The 8171-nt window shown below is 46.8% G+C and overlaps 1 non-coding gene across 1 annotated transcript; it reads right to left on the bottom strand.

The window, feature by feature from the left end:
* Positions 1-2877: 2877 nt before the first annotated feature.
* TRNAG-UCC (transfer RNA glycine (anticodon UCC)) lies at positions 2878-2949 on the bottom strand. Its single transcript has one exon. It is a non-coding gene; the product is annotated as a tRNA-Gly (tRNA).
* Between the last annotated feature and the right edge of the window lie 5222 nt (positions 2950-8171).

Below are 8171 nucleotides of genomic sequence, written 5' to 3'. Positions count from 1 at the left end.
CCGCAGCCGGAGCCCTGAGGCCTTTAAATCTTGATTTAAAGGGCCTGGGTATTTAAAGGCCCCACCTGCTCAGGACTCTGAATTACCGGTAAATCCTTTAAATTACTTTCACCCCTGGTGCCACTCCCCCACGAGCATGACCTGTTCTGCCCTTCCAATATATTTTGTACTCCGGTATTACTGTGTCCCATTGATTATCCTCATTCCACCAAGTTTCTGTGAAGCCTATTATATCAATATCCTCATTTAATACGAGGCACTCTAGTTCACCCACCTTATTATTTAGACTTCTAGCATTTGTATATAAGCACTTTAAAAACTTGTCACTTTTGAGCTATCTGCTATTACACGATGTAATTGAATGGACCTCTTTTTCATTTGACTGTTGCTCATCAGATCCTACCCATATTTTATCGTCTTCCATCCTCTCCTCCTTACTAGGACACAGAGAATCTCCCTTAATAGATCCTCCCCTAAGAGAGGTCTCTGACTGAACCACGTGCTCCTCTGCACCTGTCAGCTTTCCCCCAGCCCTTAATTTAAAAACTGCTCTATGACCTTTTTAATTTTAAGTGCCAGCAATCTGGTTCCATTCTGGTTTAGGTGGAGCCAATCCTCCTGTATAGGCTCCCCCTGCCCCCAAAATTTCCTGAGTTCCTAATAAATCTAAACCCCTGCCTGTCTAACTGGCCCTGCACATGGAACTGGGCGCATTTCAGAGAATGCTACCATGGAGATCCTGGACGTCAATCTCTTACCTAGAAGCCTAAATTTGGCCTCCAGGACCTCTCTCCTATCCTTCCCTATGTCACTGGTACCTACATACACCATGACCACTGGCTCCTCCCCTTCATGACACAAAAGTCTATCTAGATGTCTTGAGAGATCCGCAACCTTTGCACCAGGCAGGCAAGTCACCATGAGGTTCTCCCAGTCATCGCAAACCCAGCTATCTATGTTTCTAATGATCGAATTCCCCATAACTATTACCTGTCTCTTCCTAATAAGTTTCCCCCCCCCCCCCCAGAGAGGTATCCTCAGTGTGAGAGGATACCATAACAGCATCTGGAAGGAGGGTCCCAACCCTGGATCATTTCCCTCTGCTCCAGTTTGATGCTCTCCTTCCCTGAGACTTTCATCCTCCTGAACAGCACAGAGGCCTGAACAGCACAGAGGTGGGACTGTTCTACTGTGTCCCAGAAAGTCTCATCTATGTACCTCTCTGTCTCCCTTATCTCCTCCAGTTCAGCCACTCTGGTCTCCAAAGCCCATACCCGGTCTCTGAGGGCCAGGAGCTCCCTGCACCGAATGCACACATACGCCACCCGCCCATTGGGTAGGTAATCATACATGCTGCATTGGGCGCAATAAACTGGATAGCCCCCACCCTCTTGCTGGACTTCTGCCTCCATTTTCTATTTACTCCTGCAGCTCGTTCTTTTGTTGATGTTTTGTTGTTATCAGAGGGTAATTTTGGCTTTAAGTTGAAAGAATATTAAGTGTATCTAGCCTCCTGTCATGCTCACTCTGTAAACTCCCTCGCAAAACTCCCGTTAGCCGCTCCTGTTTACTAGCTCCTCTGGTCGCTTAGGAGCGGGCTTTTTAAAGCCCTGGTCTTCCTGCATAGCCTTGCCCCTGGTTAAGGGTTGACGGGTGCTAAAGGGCTTAAGGATCAAAGCCTTGTTAAGAAGGATCTCAGCCTTGCATAGCAGGCCGCTAGGCTCAGCACACAATCCCCCAAACAAACAGACCACACGGTATATTTCAGTCAAGCAGGAAGCACACCACAAACACAGACAACAAACTTACCCCAAGGATCACGTAATCGCTCCTCCTTCAACTGGAGAACCCCTCACAAAACTCCCCTGTTAGCCTCTCCTGTTCGCTAGCAAATATGCAGTGATTTACCCTTTTGAAAAATATGATTGTCCCTAGAAGCGCTCACTTCTTTGGATTATATGTATCCTGCCCTAATCTGTTCATGTTCTCTTGTAGCAGCCATCAACATATGTCAATTTTGGGAAAATATATAAATCATTGGAGCCATTTGGCTTGTTTTTATATTTTAATTGTAAACTCAGTTTCTGTTTGTTCTGATTCACTGCAGATTACAAATTGTTTGACTATAAAGTGACTCAGTACCTCTACTAATTTGAATCCGCTTATTGCTTTTGACATATGCTTGCAACTCTGCGCTGAGAATTTTTCTTTTAAGCCTTTTAGGCATAGTGGATTTGGTGGAGAATTAAATTGAGTTATCCAATTGAGACTGAAGCTTGTTGGCTTAAAATGACAAATTTTCTTCCATTCCTTTGTTTCCGTTTTTGATATATTAGTCTTGACACATTCCAGGCATTAGTCTTATGCTGCCTGAAGAGGAGGTTGCTGTGACAGACAGCTGTGGACTAATCAAATCAGAATTATTATACATGATCTCTATTTTATTTGGGCAAAGTTATCTGAAATCATCATATAAAAACAACTTTTCATATTGTGATTCTTTTACATATTCTTTACAACATTCAGATGGCAGAAGCCGACTTTGTCTGCCATCCTCTATATATCTGTCTAGGAATTTTCATGGTCCCTGTCATGCTATAGAGCAGTGGTTCTCAACCTGTGGTCCACAGGCCACTTGTGGCCCAATCAGCACACAGCTGGCACATGTGCCAGTCCAGTGTTAGAATCATAGAATATCAGGGTGAGAAGGGACCTCAGGAGGTCATCTAGTCCAACCCCCTGCTCAAAGCAGGACCAATCCCCAATTTTTGCCCCGGATCCCTAAATGGCCCCCTCAAGGATTGAACTCACAACCCTGAATTTAGCAGGCCAATGCTCAAACCACTGAGCTATCCCTCCCCCCAAACATCATATCACTGCATTGGCTGGGAATCGAACCCAGGTCAACTGCTTGGAAGGCAGCTATGCTCACCGCTATACCACCAATGCATGTTGGGGAGGTCTGGATGCTGCGGGGACACTCCCATGGGGATTGGATGATGGGGGGGGGGCAGCCCCTGGTTGCGGGGGGCGCCCTGCACCAGGCAGGGCCCCCCATCTTTACAGACAGGCTCAGCAGCCCCGCTCTGTGGGTGCTCAGCCCTGCCACACCACCAGCAGCAGAGCGGACGTGGGGTGACAATACACCATGCCATGCCACCCTTACAGCAAATTAATTAATTTTAACAGTTGCTGTTTTGACTTATTTTGCTAATTTAAAATGCTCTTGGTAGACATTTGCCAGTGTTGAAATGAAAGGTGCTGTATCGATCTGAGTTGTATTGCTGTCGTAACAAATACTAAACTTTCTATTTTTTTGTAGATGTGCAGCTGGTGTATAGATTGTTGGACATGGCCCACGTAGCGCTTAGAGAGCTGCATATGTGCCCCACAATGGTAAATAGGTTGAGAACCACTGCTAGGGAGACTCACGGGGTGTTTTAAACTGGAGACGTTTATTTAAGAACACTACGAGGACAACAGGTGTCCAGACGATCAAGTTCTAGCTTTGTAATAAGGGACCACACCCTATCTGGAACTCTTTATAGCACAGCCACATCTAGTGGCGGAATAAGGTACTACAAGGAAATACAACATTACAGGTCCCAATACTATGGTGTCTGATTGCCTATTTAACAAGAGTATATATAAGCACTGTGCTTGGAGCTGTTTTTGATGATTAATTAGCAAAAGCATAAGCTTCCATGCATGTTTTTTATTAACCATTTTATTAGTGACCCTCTTTAATCTGTTTTAGGTTGTGTTAAAGATGGGTCTGCCCGTAGGCGCCAACTTCCCCTCTTCCTCATGAGTGCTCGACTTCCCCCCGGCCCCTGGCCTTGCCCCCACTCCACTCCTTCCATGAGGCCCCGCCCCTGCCCCGCCCCATCCCAACCCCTTCCCCAAAGTCCCCGCCCCCACTCCGCCCCCTCCCTGCCCCTATTCCAACCCCTTCCCCAAATCCCCGGCCCGCCTCTTCCCTGCCTCCTCCCCTGAGCACCATGTTCCCACTCCTCCTCCTCCCCCCGGCCCCCGGAGCTTGCTAACGGTGGCGGCCGGGCAGGAAATGCTGGGAGGTAGGCAAAGGAGCGGAGACGCAGCACACTTGGGGAGGAGGTGGGGCAGGCGGGGAGGGGAGCTTGGTTGCCAGTGGGTGCAAAGTACCCACTAATTTTTCCCTGCGGGTGCTCCAGCACCAGAGCACCCACGGAGCCGGCGCCTATTGGTCTGCCATTATCTAAAAGCTTTACGCTCTGCATGTTGAAATCTCACTGACAGCAATAAACAAAAATCAAGTTAAATTTCTGACTGCAGTAGAAGAAAATGAGTATCATGTCCCACAAGTGTGCTTATTTAGTATTAGAGCACATGAGCAATGCTTTCAAGAACTTCAGAGAGAGCCTCCGGTATATATGAAAGGGAAACAGGTTTCAGTAGTTTCAAATTCTAGAAGTTCTTAATTCTGTGGTAATAATTAGAGCTGGTTCATATTTTTTGGTTCACATTTTTGTGATGAAAAATGGCTTTTCAACAAAATGAAAAGTTTTGCATTGCACAAAAAATTTTCATTTTAGTTGGAATCTTCCATTTTTTTCCCCAAGCCATACACTGAAAACTGAAAACTTTACAGTAAAAATTTGACTTTTACTAAACCAAAATTTGTACTAAACCCCATTTTAAACCCCAAAACAACATCTGAAAACAAAAATTGTTTCATTTTTTCAGTTTTTTTTAAAGAAAAAAATTCACAATGGTTTTTAAATTAAAAAAATTTCTGTGAAAAATAATTGGTTTTTTTTTAATCAGCTGTAGTAATAAGGCTGAAATAGCGTATCAATAGGACCATCTTTTCCATATTGGGATCACTTTACATTTTGGCCTATTTTATAGATAGTGGGTCAAATTCTTCTCACTCACACCAGTGTATATCTGCTATAACTCCAGTGAAACCAAATGATGTAACAAGTGCTTTGAAGTCAAGGGAGTTACTCCAGATATACAGCAACATAACGGCAAGCAGAATTTGGCAATGGTGTATGAAATGTAGGATGCTTTCTGCTGTATTACTTTAACATGTTCTGTAGGACAAGAATATGCCATCTTTAGATTGTAAATGCCTCAGATCAGAGGCCATCCAATGTTTATTCAAAGGGGAAACGCAGGAGGTAAAGTCTGCCATGAGCACGAAAATCAAAAGCCCTCAAAACGTGCAGCCAACAAAACTGTTAGAGAAACACCAACACTGCTAAAGCAGTTCTATACCTTGCCATCAAAGCTAAACACCACTGATAGCTCACACCCACCAAATTGCTTGGGATGTGAACACTTGGGTGTTGTGAGAAATTTTCAGAATGCGTAGAACTAACTAAGAAATAAATGCAAAACCGTATAGATTTGATTCTATCCCTCACTTCAATGACTAGATCTTATAGAAGTTTCTCTAAGGGCTTGTCTACATGGGGAAATAACCTGGAATAGCTCTTCCACATCAGCACCCTGTCTGGATACTCTTATTGCACCCTCTGGGTATGTCTATACAGGAGCTAGAGGTGTAATTTCTAGCATGGGCAGACATACCCATACTGGCTTTGATTAAGCTAGCGCACTAAAAATAGCAGAGTAGCTGTGGCTATGTGAGTGGTGGGATGGCTCTAGCCACTCTGAGTATGTATTTAGGGTTACAGCTGTGATTGCACTTGTGTAGCTAGCCCGTCCCACCACCCATGAAGCCGCGGAACTGCACAAAAGCACTCATAAGGTATGTCATACTGGAGTGCAGGGATAATCAAACCTAGGGTGGGTTTGTCTACCTGAGCTGGAAATTATCCCTCCACCTCCAGTATAGACATATACCTTATGTGTGCTTTTGTGCAGTTCAGTTTAATCCACATTGGAACCTGAACTGAACAAAGACAATCTTAGTGAGAAATAAGAGAGTGAGAGCAGAATAGCTATTGTGCTTTAAATTCACACCCCAACTTATTTCACCAGAGTGTCCCTGTGTAGACAGGTCATAAAAATTATCCTTTGATAAAAGGACGTAAACAGCCTGTGGCCAGGGCAGTAAGTTACAGTCAGGTCCTGAGAACACCAAGAAGTTTGCAGTTTGGTCTATTCTCCAGTGCAGTTATTTCAGGAAGTCCTTAAATGGATCAGTGGCTACAGATGACTTGTCTCACCTGCCATCCAGATAGCAGTTTTGGGTCCTTGCACTGGATGGTGCCTTTGGAAAATTGATAACCATTCGTGATTTAAAATAGAATCCGAGAGGTTAGCTACGATTACAGAAATAAAGGGGCCCCAATCTTCCTTATTCTACATTTTATACAGAAGGCCTAGGAGAAGAGTGAGAATGAGAGGGCATTATAGCTCTCCAACCTCCAATAACATCTTCCTGGACAGGAGCTGCAGGAGGTTCTACAAGTGTAAAAATGCTACAATTGCACTTAGTAAGATGTGGACATGCTGCAATCTGCAGGCAAAGAGGCTCACAAGCAAATTGCCTACTTGATGGTTATGTATGGTAGCACCCACTACACGCATAACTTCTTTTTCCTGTGAGGATTCTTTTAATGGGCTATTTGGTGGGTGTGATTGGAACCCACACACCTTCTGGGCATGGTGTTCTGTCCCATTTAGTGGCACTGAGACCACTTAGAGAGAGAGAGAAAATGAGTCTGCTCTACAGCCTTAGCTAAGAGCCGGTTGGCTTTTAGCTCATGCAGTAGAGGCTCATGCACAGAGGTCCCAGGTTTGATCCCGCCTGCCGACGATGGGTCTTTCGGCGTTACATGATGTCTTAGCTGGAGCTAGGAATAGAACAGTACATTAAACCCAATGCCTTGCCAATGTGCAGGGTACAAGGAGTTTTCTCCCAATTTGTGTGCCCCTGTGCTGGTGCCAGACATAGTTTATGTCTACATAACAGTTTAAACCTGGGTCTGGGCCTGGGCTCAAGCCAACCCCACTCCCCCTTGCATCCACAATGCAAATGTGCTAACCTAGGTCTCAGACCCAGGGTCCCAACACTCTGAAGGGCTGGAGGGTCCAAGCCTGTGTTAAGCTGGGACCTAGAGTTTGAGATCTATTGCTTTCCTCTGTGCACATGGCCCCGGCTTGACTTGGGTCCTGGAAGCCCCTCTGGATGTATCCCAGAGTTCCCGGCAGCAGATGAGCAGCACTGCAGGCAGCCAGCACAGCAGCCAGAAGTGCCTTTACAGCCTGGCTGAGCACATTCCCCCTTCCTGCTCCTCCTGTGATGGCAGCAGTGACTCCGGCTCCCTCTTCTCGCTGCTGCATGGAGCTTGCCCAGAGCAGGAAGCAAAGCTGACAGGCGGGAGGCAGCTCCTGGCTGCCAGGATGTTGGGGGTCATCCCTCCCTCGGCCAGGCTGAGCCAGGAGCCCTGCCTCTCACCCTCCCTGCAGGGCAGCAACTTGGTCGCTCTCTGTTCCTAGTACCTGCTCCCGCCCCCACTGTCCCTGGGGCTGCGTGTGCAGGGGTGCCCAGACAGTGTGCTCTGTTAGGGCTGTGAGTGGGAGCCAGCCCCCAAGCTTCCCAACAGCATCCCGGGGATCTCTCATTCCTGCCTCCCTGGGGATGCACTTCACCGCTCTGCAGCTGGCAGCCAGGCAGGGGTGTGTGTGTGTGTTTTTCCTCTGTAACCTACATTTTACGTCAAAACAGACAAAAATAAATAAAAACAACCAAACAAAAGCACCTTCACTGAACATCCCGTTTTCAAAATTAAGAATTGCAAACTTTCATTTTAACAGTTTGACAGCCGTGGACACCAATGTCCTAATTATCCTCAGAACAGGAGCAGATGGGCATTTTCTTGCCAATGTGACTCCTCCTAGAGGTGGAGAGCTCAATTCTCAGATTAGATCAGTGGTCCCCAAACTTTTTCTGTCAGCCCCTCTTGCCCGTAATGAAATCTGGAGCCATGGTTGGGAGCTGGGTCGGGAGGAGAGCCGCGGTCTAGGCTGGGGCCAGGGCCGCAGCCCGGAGCAGAGCTGGGAGCCGGGGCTGGGAGCGGGGCTGTGGCTAGGTCCTGAGACCTGGAGCTGGGGGCTGAGGCAAGGGCCAGTGATGCAGCTGGGGCTGGGGCTGGGAGCAGAGCCACGACTTGGTCCTGAGGCAGGGAGGTGGGAGCTGAGGCCAGGGCCAGAGA

The sequence above is a fragment of the Natator depressus genome, chromosome 3 (assembly GCF_965152275.1).
Source record: "Natator depressus isolate rNatDep1 chromosome 3, rNatDep2.hap1, whole genome shotgun sequence".
Classification (NCBI taxonomy): domain Eukaryota; kingdom Metazoa; phylum Chordata; order Testudines; family Cheloniidae; genus Natator; species Natator depressus.
This window is presented reverse-complemented; position numbering and strand designations above follow the sequence as displayed.